Source organism: Mobula hypostoma, chromosome 1 (genome assembly GCF_963921235.1).
Source record: "Mobula hypostoma chromosome 1, sMobHyp1.1, whole genome shotgun sequence".
In the NCBI taxonomy this organism is placed as follows: domain Eukaryota; kingdom Metazoa; phylum Chordata; class Chondrichthyes; order Myliobatiformes; family Myliobatidae; genus Mobula; species Mobula hypostoma.
Window position 1 is genome coordinate 195936404 of NC_086097.1, and position 14787 is coordinate 195951190.

At 42.1% G+C, this 14787-nt stretch overlaps 1 protein-coding gene across 2 annotated transcripts in view; it reads left to right on the forward strand.

The window, feature by feature from the left end:
• Window positions 1-5867: 5867 nt before the first annotated feature.
• The window catches only part of yes1 (YES proto-oncogene 1, Src family tyrosine kinase), a 70667-nt gene continuing 61747 nt past the window's right edge, over window positions 5868-14787 (forward strand). Inside the window, exons 1-2 of one of the 2 annotated variants that reach the window (XM_063062568.1) lie at window positions 5868-6219; window positions 7556-7636. The gene's annotated coding sequence lies outside the window, so the exon portion shown is untranslated. The remainder of the gene's footprint in view (window positions 6220-7555; window positions 7637-14787) is intronic. The other variant, XM_063062559.1, reaches the window with a different exon arrangement.

A 14787-nucleotide genomic window follows, 5' to 3' on the forward strand; every position in this document is an offset into this window, starting at 1 on the left:
ATAGTCGATGAACAACATCCATATGTAGGTGTTTGTGTTGTCCAAGTGATCTAAAGCTGTGTGGCATAAAATGGGAAAACAGGAAAATGAGTTGGCCATCTAGCTGTCCTTCTACCTCAGTGGCATTTCCAGCAACATCTCCATTTCCATTAATCGACAAGAAGTATGTCCACCTGTATTCTGTGTGAGCAAACCAGCTGAGTCTCCACAGCTCTCCAGCTAGAGATTCAATCGTTGAGATTCATTGCCTATGTACCGCTGAAATTTTACCTCATCTCAGTCCTCACCAGCTCGTTATTATTCTGATTGTGCCCCCACCCAGGTACTAAATCCCTGGTTGGGGGAAACACCTTCTTTGCATTCAGCTTGTCCAGGCTCTGTGTATGCTTTAATGAGATCTCCTCCCATTCTTCGAAACAAGAGAAGACAATTTCAGTCTATTCAAACTGTCATAATTTGGCATCCATACAACCAGTCTTCTGAATCAATACAGTCCCTGCATGGCAAGTGTTGTGGCGTGAATGTTGTAGTGTGGATGAAATCAACGGAGAGACAGAGTTGCTGGTATATACAAAGCAGCTTCTTTATTCAACACAGCAAGGTACTGCAGGCATTATACGGACTGAGATGCTTTCGGTAGAAAGGTCTGCTAGCCTAATGTGGGCTCAATAATTATTTGCTAAACACAAAGGGCAATTCCTATTTACCAAGTTATAGACAACGCATAAATAACACTTCCTTTTGAAGCTACATACAAAACATCACACCTTCTGACTTCATCCTTTCCTCCCAACGCCAACATGCCTGGGTTGGTACTTACAGCCTTTAGGAGTGCAAGTCAAATCCACAATACATTTATTTGGTATTTTACGTGCTAACTTAGAGGACAATTAATATTATAAAGTATAGATCAAGTCAAGTCAAGTCACTTTTTATTGTCATTTCAACCATAACTGCTGGTACAGAACATAGTAAAAATGAGACAACGTTTTCCAGGACCATGGTGCTACATGAAACAATACAAAAACTACACTGAACTACGTAAGAAAAAACTCAAAAACTACACTAGACTACTGACCTATCCAGGACTGCATAAAGTGCACAAAACAGTGCAGGCACTACAATAAATAATAATAAATAATAAACAAGACAATAGGCACAGTAGAGGGTATAGTAGGTTGGTGTCAAGCCAGGCTCTGGGTATTGAGGAATCTGATGGCTTGGGGGAGGAAACTGTTACATAGTCTGGTCATAGGAGCCCGAATGCTTCAGTGCCTTTTTCCAGATGGCAGGAGGGAGAAGAGTTTATATGAGGGGTGTGTGGGGTCCTTCATAATGCTGGTTACTTTGCGGATGCAGTGTGTGGTGTAAATATCTGTGATGGCGGGAAGAGAGACCCCAATGATTTTCTCAGCTGACCTCACTATCCGATGCAGGGCCTTGCGATCCGAGATGGTACAATTTCTGAACCAGGCAGTGATGCAGCTGCTCAGGATGCTCTCAATACAACCTCTGTAGAATGTGCTAAGGATGAGGGGGTGGGAGATAGACTTTTCTCAGCCTTCACAGGAAGTAGAGATGCTGATGGGCTTTCTTTGCTATGGAGCTGGTGTTGAGGGACCAGGTGAGATTCTCCACTAGGCGAATACCAAGAAATTTGGTGCTCTTAACGATCTCTACGGAGGAGTCGTCGATGTTCAACGGAGAGTGGTCACTCCGTGTCCTCCTGAAGTCAACAATGATCGAAGTACCTGTAAGCTTCACACTTCCATCCGCAGCGTCTGGCTAGTATTGCCATATTCACAGCTTTTAGGAAATGCATTGTTGTGAAGTCAATGCACAGTACTTTGTCAAATAGAAGACTGGTGGCCAGGGTCATTTAGGTGTAAATCAATCATCTACCCAAAAACTCACTGTAACAGCAAGTACATCCTTTCTTAGGTAAGGAGACAAAAGCTCCAGGTGCGGTCTTCACAAAGTCCTGTGCAATTGCATATAGACTTACCTTTTGAACTTTTCCCCTGTATTCTGCAATAAAGTCTAACAAAGCATTTGCCCTCTTCAACATTTGCTGCATCTGCATATCAATACTAACCACTGTGTCCAGGTGCACTTTGGAGTGCAAGGAGGCTTGGCACCGTGTAAGTGCATCCTCAGATTACAGAGAGCAGTGTGGGTCCCAGTGACAGCACGAGACTACAGTGGACGCCATCTCATTGGCTCTTCACTCAACCCTGGACCATCCGGACAGCAAAGATGCAAGCATCAGGATGCTCTTTATCAACTACAGCTCAGCATTCAAAACCATCGTCCTCTCAAAACTGATCAGTAAACACCAAAACCTACACTTTAGTGTTTTCCTTGTGCCATTGGATCCTGGATTTCCTCACTTGCAGACCCCAGTCAGTTTTAACTGGCAAAAACATCTTCTCCACAATCTCCACCATCACAGGAGCACCACAGGTGCTTAGTCCCCTGCTCTACTCACTTTACACCTGTGACTCTATGGCTAAGTACAGCTCCAACAGCATATACAAGTTTGCTGACGACACCACTGTTGTGGGCTGTATCAAAGGGGGTGATGAATCAGCGTACAGGAAGAGGATGAAAACTTAGCTGAGTGATGTAATAATTCCTGGGTGTCACTATCTCAGAAGACCTGTCCAGCAAAAGAAAGCACAACAGCATCTCTACTTCTTCAGGAATCTGCAGAGATTCAGCATGTCATCAAAAACCTTGGCAAACTTCGACAGATGGGTAGTGGAAAGTGTGCTGACTGGCTGCATTACAGCCTGGCATGGGAACACCAATGCCTTTGAGCAGAAAATCCTACAAAAGGCAGTGGATTCAGCCCAGTACATCATGAGTAAAGCCCTCCCAACCATCGAACACATCTACATGAAACGATGCCATAGAAAAGCAGCATCCATCATCAAAGATCCTCAGTACCATGCTCTTTTCTCGCTGCTACCATCAGGTAGAGGTCATATTCATAGTCATACTTTATTGATCCCAAGGGAAATTGGTTTTCATTACAGTTGCACCATAAATAATTAAATAGTAATAAAACCATAAATAGTTAAATAGTAATATGTAAATTATGCCAGGAAATAAGTGCAGGACCAGCCTATTGGCTCAGGGTGTCTGACCCTCCAAGGGAGGAGTTGTAAAGTTTGATGGCCACAGGCAGGAATGACTTCGTATGACGCTCTGTGTTGTATCTCGGTGGAATGAGTCTCTGGCAGAATGTACTCCTGTGCCCAACCAGTACATTATGTAGTGGATGGGAGACATTGTCCAAGATGGCATGCAACTTAGACAGCATCCTCTTTTCAGACACCACCGTCAGAGAATCCAGTTCCATCCCCACAACATCACTGGCCTTACGAATGAGTTTGTTGATTCTGTTGGTGTCTGCTACCCTCAGCCTGCTGCCCCAGCACACAACAGCAAACATGATCGCATTGGCCACCACAGACTCGTAGAACATCCTCAGCATCATCTGGCAGATGTTAAAGGACCTCAGTCTCCTCAGGCAATAGAGATGGCTCTGACCCTTCTTGTAGACAGCCTCAGTGTTCTTTAACCAGTCCAGTTTATTGTCAGTTCATATCCCCAGGTATTTGTAATCCTCCATCATGTCCACATTGACCCCCTGGATGGAAACAGGGGTCACCGGTACCTTAGCTCTCCTCAGGTCTACCACCAGCTCCTTAGTCTTTTTCACATTAAGCTGCAGATAATTCTGCTCACACCATGTGACAAAGTTTCCTACTGTAGCCCTGTACTCAGCCTCATCTCCCTTGCTGATGCATCCAACTATGGCAGAGTCATCAGAAAACTTCTGAAGATGACAAGACTCTGTGCAGTAGTTGAAGTCCGAGGTGTAAATGGTGAAGAGAAAGGGAGACAAGACAGTCCCCTGTGGAGCCCCAGTGCTGCTGATCACTCTGTCGGACACACAGTGTTGCAAAAACATGTACTGTGGTCTGCCAGTCAGGTAATCAAGAATCCATGACACCAGGAAAACATCCACCTGCATCGCTGTCAGCTTCTCCCCCAGCAGAGCAGAGCGGATGGTGTTGAACGCACTGGAGAAGTCAAAAAACATGACCCTCACAGTGCTCGCTGGCTTGTCCAGGTGGGCGTAGACATGGTTCAGCAGGTAGACGATGGCATCCTCAACTCCTAGTCAGGACTGGTAGGCGAACTGGAGGGGATCTAAGTGTGGCCTGACCATAGATCAGAGCAACTCCAAAACAAGTCTCTCCAGGGTCTTCATGATGTGGGAGGTCAAGCCACTGGTCTGTAGTCATTGAGTCCGCTGGGGCGCGGCGTCTTCGGCACAGGGACAAGGCAGGACGTCTTCCACAGCACAGGAACCCTCTGGAGCCTCAGGCTCAGGTTGAAGACATGGCGAAGTATTCCACATAGCTGAGGGGCACAGGCTTTGAGCACCCTGGTACTGACACAATCCGGTCCTGCAGCCTTGCTTGGGATGAGACGTTTCAGCTGTCGTCTCATCTGTTCAGCTGTGAAGCCTACCATGGTGGTTTTGTGTGGGGAAGGGGTATAGCCATGAGAGCAGGGTGGGGGACTGTGAGGAGGGGTAGGAGGGGAGAGTGGAATATGTGTTGGTTGGGGGCCGACAACAGATGGCTCATGTGGGGGATGGGCAGGGGCCACAACGTCAAATCTGTTAAAGAACAGGTTAAGTTCATTGGCCCTGTCCACACTGCCTTCAGCTCCTCTGTTGCTAGTTTGCCGGAACCCAGTGATGGTCCTCATCCCACTCCAGACCTCTCTCATGTTGTTCTGCTGGAGTTTCCACTCAAGCTTCCTCCAGTACTTGTCTTTCGCCTCCCTGATCCTGGCTTTCAGGTCACTCTGTATTGCCCTCAGCTCCTCCCTATTTCCATCTCTAAACGCCCTCTTTTTAGCGTTCAGGATACAAGGTTCAAGTGCCTCAGGATTCACACAACCAAGTTCAAGAACAGTTACTTCCCCTCGACGCACACAAAATGCTGGAGGAACTCAGCAGGCCGGGCAGTATCTATGGAAGAGAGTGAACAGTCATATTTTGGGCTGAGACCCTTCATTGGGACAGGAGAAAAAAGATGAGAAGTCAGAGTAAGAAGGTGGAGGAGGGGAGGAAGAAAAATAAGGTGGTAGATGATAGCAGAGGAGGAGCTGAAGTAAAGAGCTGGGAATTTGATTGGTGAAAGAGTTAAAAGGCTGGAGAAGGGGAAATTTAATAGGTGAGGACAGAAGGTCATGTAAGAAAGGGAAGGGGAAGGAGCACCAGAGGGAGGAGATAAGGCAAGAAAGGAAAATAGAAATGAGAAATGGTGAAGGGGTGGACATTACTGGAAGTTCAAGAAAGTGATAATCATGCCATTGGGTTGGAGGCTACCCAGGAGAAATATAAGGTGTTGCTCCTTCAACCTGAGTGTAGCCTCATTGCAACAGTAGAGGAGGCCATGGACTACCATCAACCATCAGGCTCTTGAACATAAGGGGATAAGTATACATTCTATTTCTGGTGTTCCCACAACCAATGGTCTCACTGTAAGGACTTGTATCTTGTTATCACGTGTTCTCATTATTTATTGATATTTGTATTTATGGTTTGTTGTTCATTGATCCTGTTTACAGTTACTGTTCTATGGATTTGCTATGCCCGCAGAGAAAAAAAGAACCTCAGGGTGTTATGTGGTGTCATGTATGTACTATGATAATAAATTTTACTTTAAACTTTGACCGAACATTTTGTCTCACGTCGGCAGAGGGAGGGCGGAGCGCTGTCACTGCGGTGCCTGGCCGGCAGGGGTCGATGTGGAGCGCTGTCACTGCGGTGCCAGGCCGGCAGAGGGCGGTTTTCTTGTCCTTGCCCTTGCAGGTGACGCCATCTTGGCTTCCTCCGAGCGGAGAAGCGGCGTTTACAGTCCGGGCGGTGCCAGTCCGAGAATGATGTAGTTTCGAGGCCCGGAGCTCGGTGTGTAATTCAAGTTCTGGGCCTCGGCTAGGTGACGACTCTACCTGACTGCGTGGGGCTGGCGAGGAGGAAAACAATGCCCGGCAGTGCCGCGCACTGAGTCCGCTCCCGTCCTGGCCGGGCGCCGATCCCCGGTGAGACCCCACTTGGCCCTCGGGCGACTGCCCGCCACCCTTGAAGCGATGCGGCTGTGAGCAGACGTCGAACGCCCGAGCTGAGAGAAGGTGAGAGGAAACGGAGCGTGGGCCCTGGGCCTGGTCAGTTCCGGGAAGCGATGAGGGTGGCGGGTGGACGGAGCTCGGAAGGGTCCTGTGAACTTCTCCCCACCACCTCCTCTCCTCCGCCCCCTCAAAGCACCACTTAAATTGTTTCCTCCCCCCCCCACCCAGCCTTATCTCCCCGAAACCCACCGCGCCCCCCGCCCGGCCAAGCATCGTCCGAGGCTTTCTACCCTCCAGCACCACCTGACCCTTCCTCCTCTCTCTCATTCCGACACTCTTCCATCCAAACTTTCCATCCCGATTCCCATAACGCCACCATAGCCTTTCCTTCCAACTCTCACAATTCCAATCCTATTTTCCTTCCTTCCCTACCAGCCCACTGTTTTTGAACTTATTCCTCCCCACGGTTCTATGCCTCCCTCTCCACAGTCCTGAGTAGACTTCGGTTGTCCCCTCCAGTTGTTGAGTCTTTTGGATTTCATTCCACCACGTGAACACTTCCAAAATTACATGTTGATGCAAAATCAGTGGTGTTACATATTAAATGTTCTGATATTTTGTGTTTTATCCTTTTGATGTGCTCTAAGAGCAACGTTCAACTCTTTAAAAACAATTTTGAGACTGTACTTAGAATGGTTAACCTAACTTTGATGCATCATCCTATTTGAATCTTGTGCAACATACCAGTTTAGGCAATATCAGATTTGTTGTGGTGGAATTCCATCCTAATTGTGTGGATTATGTGCATTAATTGTTGTCTACCCAAATTTCTGCATACATTCTGTAGAAACATTGTTAAAGTACTGCAGGTTTGTACAGCCTTGCCTGAAGTTTTAAAATTATTGCTGGCGTGCAGTGAAAGTTTTCTTTGCATCCTTTTTCTGAGTATTTTTATTTGATAACTAATAAGTATACATTGGAAACCTACATGTTTTAACAGGTTAATATTCACCATGTAATGCTTGTTTGAATTACACAAAGCCTTAATATTTTTAAATTATCTTTCATGGTATAATTTTAATATTTAATGCTGATGTATAGCCACTGTATAGTAATTCCATAATACTTAGCAGAATTGGTAGCAACTTTAGAAAGAAAAAATTAACATTTCATTTGGATGATCTCATTGAGACTAACAGAATATGAAATATTTATCAATCATTTTTGTGTTTGAATTTTTTTTATCTGATTTCCAAAAGGCCAGTAACATCTTAATTGTTTCATGACAAACACTCTTAGTTCTGAAATGCATTGAAAGTAGCGCTGCTTCTCTCCCCCCTTAATGCCACATTATCACTGAACTAGCAACACAACTTACATCCATCCTCCCCTCTCTCAGGTCCAGCAAGTATCCTGACAGCAGGAATATGGACTTCTCTACCTATTACCTAGAGTCATTTGCTGAATGTCAGTAATTCAGGTAAGAAGGGTCATGTCTGATCCCCTACCTCAGGAATTATGTGGGTTAATGAGGCAGTTAACATTATTGTTAGTCCAGCATTTAAGATGCTATGATAAACCCATGTGACAACTTATGGAATGCGAAATCGTAATTTATTTAGGTATTGCAAGGTTTTACAATGGTAGTAATAATTTATAACAGCGTTTTATTTTTAAATTCACTTACCTTTGCAAGTATCCTGAAAAGTTCAACCATTTAGACAGAACTTGAACAAAAGTGCATCACATTCAGAGTCCTGCTGAAGGGTCTCTGCACAAAATGTTGACTGTTTATTCCCCTTCATAGATATTATCTGACTTGCTGAGTTCCTCCAACATTTTGTGTGTGCTGCTCACGATCAGAGTCATGCCTGTCCACACATCCTGGAGCAGTATATCTTGTGAGTCAAGCATAGTCCCTGTGTAGAAACTTTTGGACTTCTGAGTGTAACTGCACATGTGCATACTCTAAATTTCTCACATTTATTGTGGGCACTGAAAGTGCCAGTTCTGAAAGCCGTAAATAATTCACGCAGCACAACGTAAAACTTTTATATTTCAGTCAAATCAAAATGCTACAAATTATCTGAACTAAAAAGTATTTAAAATGGTTACAATGACAAGTCAACCAAATGATATTTTACTTTTTCTCTCTCAGTTGCTACCAAATCTGCTGAGTGTTTCCAGCATTTCTTTTTGTTTGATTGTGCAGTTCACTTTTCTATTGTGGTTTTCCTAATGGATTATTGGCAAATGGCTTCTTTGCAGGTTCAATGGTTAATCAGTGAAGCAAATAGAATGTTATCATTTATTGCTAGGGGATTGAATATGATAAGGAGGCTATACATAGTGTCAGGGCATTGGTGTGACCTTATCTGAAGTGTTGTATTGTTAATGATCTCTTTAAGGAAGCGAAAGCAGTTCAAAACAGGGTTTCCTTGTCCAATAACAGGTATGGACAGATTTTCTTGGAGAGAAAGGTTGAATAGGTAACTGCTATAGTTTTGGTGAGTGTGAGTTGTTGTGAATAAAGTATGCAAGAACATGGAAGCTCAAGGCAGAGTAGGATGTAGAAAATATATTTCCTTTTATGGGAGAATGCAGAGCTAGCAGTTACCATTTATGTCAGATGGAGTATTTTTTTCTGAGTCATGAGCCAGAGAGCAGAATCTTTGAATATTTTTAAAGCAGATAGATTGGGTCTTGGTAAGAGGATGAACTGCTGCCAGGTGTAGGTGGCATTGTAGAGATGAGATGACAATTAGGTCAGCTATAATGAATGGGGGAAGAAACCTGGAGGAGTTGAGTGGCCCGCTCCTGCTATCCCCAGCATCCCCACCTTCAAATGGTGATACCTCAAAAAGGCGGCATCCATCCTCCGCAATCAAATTTCTGAATGGGTGGGCAATGAATCCATGGACACTACCTCATTATTTTCCCCTTTTTGCACTACTCATTTAATTTTTTATATATATACTTATTGCAATTTGTATATACTTTTATTATGTATTGCAAGGTACTGCAGCCACAAAACAACAAATTTCATGACATACACCAGCAATACTAAACATGATTCTGATTAAATGTATGTGTTCAATTCGGGCTTTGCCTCCAGATAATAACACAAAGGCCATCTCTCAACCAAAAAAAAACAAGGCCTTGAAAGATGACAGCACCTCAGTTGAAGTTTTAAAACTGCATGATGAAGAGTCACAAATTCACAATCTCACTGTCCACATTTGAGAAGAGGAAGCTATGTCAGGGAATCTCAGATGGTGTGGTCATGGCATCTTCAAATCCAATTATGGCAACCACGAAGGAGTCTTCCTGGAGTCTCCCACAGGGAAAGTCATTGCCAGTTGTCTCTCAATTGCTGAGGAACTGATTCCACTGTGAATTCTATCCACCTGAAGATGCTATAGACTTGATCTTTACCAGCTGACGAAGACAAGTGCAGGTAACAGCACCAAATGTTATCTGAAGTTTTATTGACCTCACCTAAACCCTTGGCCTGTTATCAGGAGAGACTGTGGAATACTTTTCAAATTCAGTGTTCCCCATAACATCACCATTTTACATTTGCATCATGATGCATGCAAACCATAATCTTAACAGGTAGATCTACTGAACCAATCTCAGTGGAATGCAGTGTTGAACAGGGCTGCATTATTGCACGAACATTTTTCTCGGTCTCTTGTTGCAAAGTTGTATTTGTTTTCCAAAAAGTTTCCTGTGGATTGCAGTTAAATCTCAGAACTGATGCTAAACTGTTCAACCTACAGCAACCACGCACAAGAAGCAAGGGCAGCCAAAGCTCAATAGTCAGCCTACTGTATCCTGATGAGATTCTCCTTTGCATGCATTTATAGGCCAAGTTTCAAATCATGTAAACTTACAGAGGTATATAGTAGGTGAGCATTGCGGTCAATATCTGAAGCACAAGGGTGCTCTAGTGACCTGGCCCATCTCATAACTGGCTTCTAACGATAAATGTTTACTGTGAAGCTGGTGGAAACACTGACTACTTCCCATAACTTAAGTAATGCCATTGGTGATGAAAATAAAAGTAACTTTCAATAAACCTAACACAGCTTGTGGTTATTTGAGTAAAAGGGTATTACAAGATGTAGACCTCATCTAGCGCAAAACTCTTGGTTTACTGTGAAGAAATATTCCTTGCTTTTATATATGTTTTAGATCTAGACTACTTACAAAAGATACTTCAAGGCATTTAGATGGTACTACCAAAACTTTCTTTGCAGGATGCATCAACTGATATCAGGGTTTTATCCAAGCCAACATCCCCCAGCTCTTTAGCCCCTGATTACCCTCATTTGGCTCTGTTGCATGTTGTTCACATACAGGACAATGCTCTCTTTTGGGTTTTACTCTTCCAAGAGATTGCCAAGTAAACAAAAATTTTAAAGGAAGTGTGCTCAAAGCCTACGTGGGAAAAATTGCAATGTTCCCACTGATTCTTGCGAATTCTTAGCCCATAACTTAAAGTGGAAATGAAACTTTTATGGTGGTACTAAGAACCTTGAACCCACATACTGGGAGCCGACAGAGCCCTGCCTAGGTGGCAAAAGGAACACACCCCACTCCTGGACTATTCACCCATCACCTGTCCGTCTTGTGAAACAGTGTGCTCTCCTCATTGGCTTCATCAGCCACCTCAGAAACCACAAAAACTTTTTTTTTGCAATAAAATACAGTACATTCTTTTTTTAAGGAATTGGACAGTTTTATCAAAATAGCAATTTTCTATGCAGTGATATATTAGAGAATCTGACAAAGAGCTTTCTTTTACCAGTGCTTCTTCAGGACACGTGCCCAGTTCGTAAGAAAATGTTTGCTTGGCACAGTATGTGTGAAATAAAGCAGACTTTTCATTCATATCTGTTTTCTTGGCTAAAATTCATATGTATTTGTGGAAGGCTTGAATTTCTAGCTCTGGTTTCATTGATAGTGTTAAATTTCTTCATTCTGTTATTTTATGGTTATACAGTAGGATGAAAGAGGATCATTCAGATGTAGTTCCAAATGTGAGGCACTCAAACTACTTAAAAATGACAGCCATTGCTGGCTGTAAGTAAGCAACAAACCCCTAATCCTGAAATGGATACCAATGTGTATTGCTTACATGACCCTGTGTAAAATGATATTTATATGAATTTAATATGTAAGCAAATAGCTGTTTTGCATTGAAGTGGATTATTGTCACCTTTTAATAAAGAATGGTATTGAAGCTGATAATTTAAAATAATTTTTTGTGTGCACTGTATATTTTAGAACAAGGGTGTATTTTTTCTTTAAATTGTGCTGCGTAGCTTTTGAGGGAATAAAAGTCCAAAAGAGTATATTTATTAGGAAATTTTTCAACAAGGTTTGATGCTGTTTTGTTTCTCCGTATCTTTGCTTCCTTTGGAATTACTTTTTTAATGCACATTCCATAATTCTTCATTTCTTAAGGGCCATATCAGAAGGAAGGCAGAATCAGTGATGAAATTCAGCGCAACCTTTGGTTTTCTCAGAAAATGGGTATTTGACGATCAAAGTCTCAAATCTCTCCCTCCTATGCCAAACCTATTACACATACTTGAAAAGATTGGAGGATCACATTGGTGCTATCCATGCAAAATCCTTCACATTCACTTGCAGATAAATGAGTTAATGTTAACGTCCTTCTCACACCAACAATCCCAACATTGAAGCCCAATTGAACTCAGTTTGCACAATTTGAGAGGTCACACCTGAGAATCGACTGAAACAGCCTTTCTATTTTGAGCTTTGTTACCAAAGGAATTACCAAGTGGAAAAAATTTTAAGGATGCCCTCAGAACCTCATAGAAGAAAATGTAACAATTCCACTAGCTCTTGGGAATCCTTGGCCTATGACCACTCTGAATAGAGGAAGATAACATTTGGAACCCCAAGTCCATGCAATAAGAACAAGTATTAATGTGGATAGAATGCACCAGCTCTCAAAGAAACAACCATCCACCCTTGCCTTCTCCTCCTGTGGCAAAAGAACTGAAGTGGAAGCAAGTGGTCTTTGATCCATTAGATATTTTTTTCCAAATCAGGATAAAATGAGTATTGGCTAGGATCATGTAGGTGATGGTAAATGCTTGCAATGTACCCAGAACCCCTCCATGAGAAAAATAATTAGGCATTTATAATCCTTTGACAAGTTGCTGGAATCTGTTCTGTTCCTGATGGAAATAGTAGCCACTGGGTGCAGTTGATGAAAGGAATGAACATTTGGGGGAAGTTTGTGTACCAATCAAACCAGATTATTGATATAGCTCATTTACTTAAGTTGACCATTATGACCAAGGTGTATTGTAATATGCTTTAAATATTTCAATCAAAGGATAAATGCAAATTTATATAAGCTGGTATGAATCATTTGTAACCCCATGGAATGTTACTATTGAATGTTAGTGTTTGAAATTTCTACATGTAGCTTTCTAGAAATTACTGGGCATCTCTGCTAATAAGGTAAGCATTTTAGTTTGTGTGGAATTTGATATGTGTGCCTATGTACATACTTGTTCAAACACGCTGGAGTAATGTTGGCATATACATACATAGCAAAGTGTTGCCTGCTTGTCTGAACATTGATACTATTTAAAAACACAGATTGGGAGATGTTTGTCAGAAAGAAGAGATTACGTTTTGTTAAGGTGAGGGCTTCTGCATTCTGTTATATAAAATGGTGGGTTCCAGGCCCCAGATACTTGTTGAACGAAGGACATTTTCTTCACCTCCTCTCTAATCCTACCTTAAATCCGTGCTCTGCTAAGGAAAGTAGGTTCATTTCATTTTATCTGACTAGGCGTCCCATGTTAGTCATCAGTTTAATAAATTGTCCTTTTATGTCAAGGAAGTTACTCTACCTAACCAGCTCTTCCACATAACTCTTAATTCATAGTCCTCACAGTGCCCTTTATTATCTTCCCTGTTTCCTTTTTGTTTTCACATTCTTGTAGTGTCATGATCAGAATAGTACATAATACTTTGGCTTTGGACTAACTCGTGTTTTATGTATTTCTAGAGCAACACCCACAAAATCCTGGAGGAACTCATCAGGTCACGCAGCATCTATGGAGAGGAATAAACAGACATTTCAGGCTGAGATGGATGGTCTTGGCCAGAAACGATTGTCTATTCTTCTTCATTGGTACTGCTTGACCTACTGAATTCCTCCAGTATTTTGTGTATGTTGCACTGGATTTACATCTGCAGAATATCCTGTGTTTATGCATTTCCAGCTTGACTACCTTACTCTTGCATTCTTTACTTCAGTGATTAAAGACAAGTGTCTCATTTACTTTCGTAACTATATTATGCATCTGATATGTTACTTTCAAAGACCTCTGCAAGAGTACACCTCTAGATTTTGTTTCTCTAGATTTCTTCTCATTCTGCCCTTTATTTGTCATTTTTGCCCTCCCAGATGTATTGCCTCACACCTCTCCAGATTGAATTCCATTTCGTGCTGATGTTATCACCAGGACAGTCTTTTGGTATTCTGATGTACCCCAGTATTTCTTTCTTTATCAGCCACTGATAATTTTGCTATAATTGGCAAATTTATTAATTGTATCCCATACAGTTATCCTGAATCATTTCTGTACACCAGGCAAAGGTAATGGATATTATACTGAGACCTTTCAGACCCTATTACATAGAGCTCTCTGGTTGACAATACATCAACTATTATTGTCTTCTTCCATCGAGCCTTTTTTAATCCAACTTGTTGCTTCTCCTAGTAACTCATGGTGTTATAATTTCTGAAGGCATCAACCAAATGAGATTTTGATAAAATGTACATATACTATTTTAAATGCTCTACTTTCATCTTTGGCCTTGTTACTATCTCACAGTTTATTCAAATTGATTATCTACAACCTTTCTCTAGTTCACCCCTGCTGATTTGTCCTTTATTTACTTCTATTAAAATGGAATTTATTCAACACCATTTTTGTCCAACTAGCATGATTCTTACTCTTTCCTCTTAAAGATGTAATGTCAACAATATTCCATTTTACAATGAAGCGTCAAAATTGTTGATATCAGCTGAATGATATTTTACTATTGTGAAACAATACATGGATCAAAACTGAGGAATCGTCAATCATGAATAACATGGATATCGAAGTTCACATCACCTTCTGGTACGCCAGCAGACTCTTTAGTAATCTGAAGAAAAGAATGTTAGAAAATCAAGTTGTCAGATCCAGCACAAAGCTTGTGGTCAAACAGGCAGCAGTGATTTCTATCCCCTTCCATGCATTGGCAATATGTACTCCTTGCATCAGCATCTCAAAGCCTTGTTGATACCACCAAGACTATCTCCACAAAATCCATTGATGCCTGTATCCTATTCCCAGGCCAGCATCCCCAGCTCTGGAGGCCTAAATTACACGCATTGTGCTCTGGTGGTTAGGCCACATCATTCACATGCCAAATGCCAAACTTCTTTTCTAAAAAAAAGACACTGTTCCAAACTTTGTCATGAGAAGTTGTTACTGGATGAATGGAGAGAAAGATTTAAGGTTCTTCTCAAGCCTCATTGGAAAAAAAAATCATCCCCCTTGACTTAAGGAAATGCCTGTCTATAAC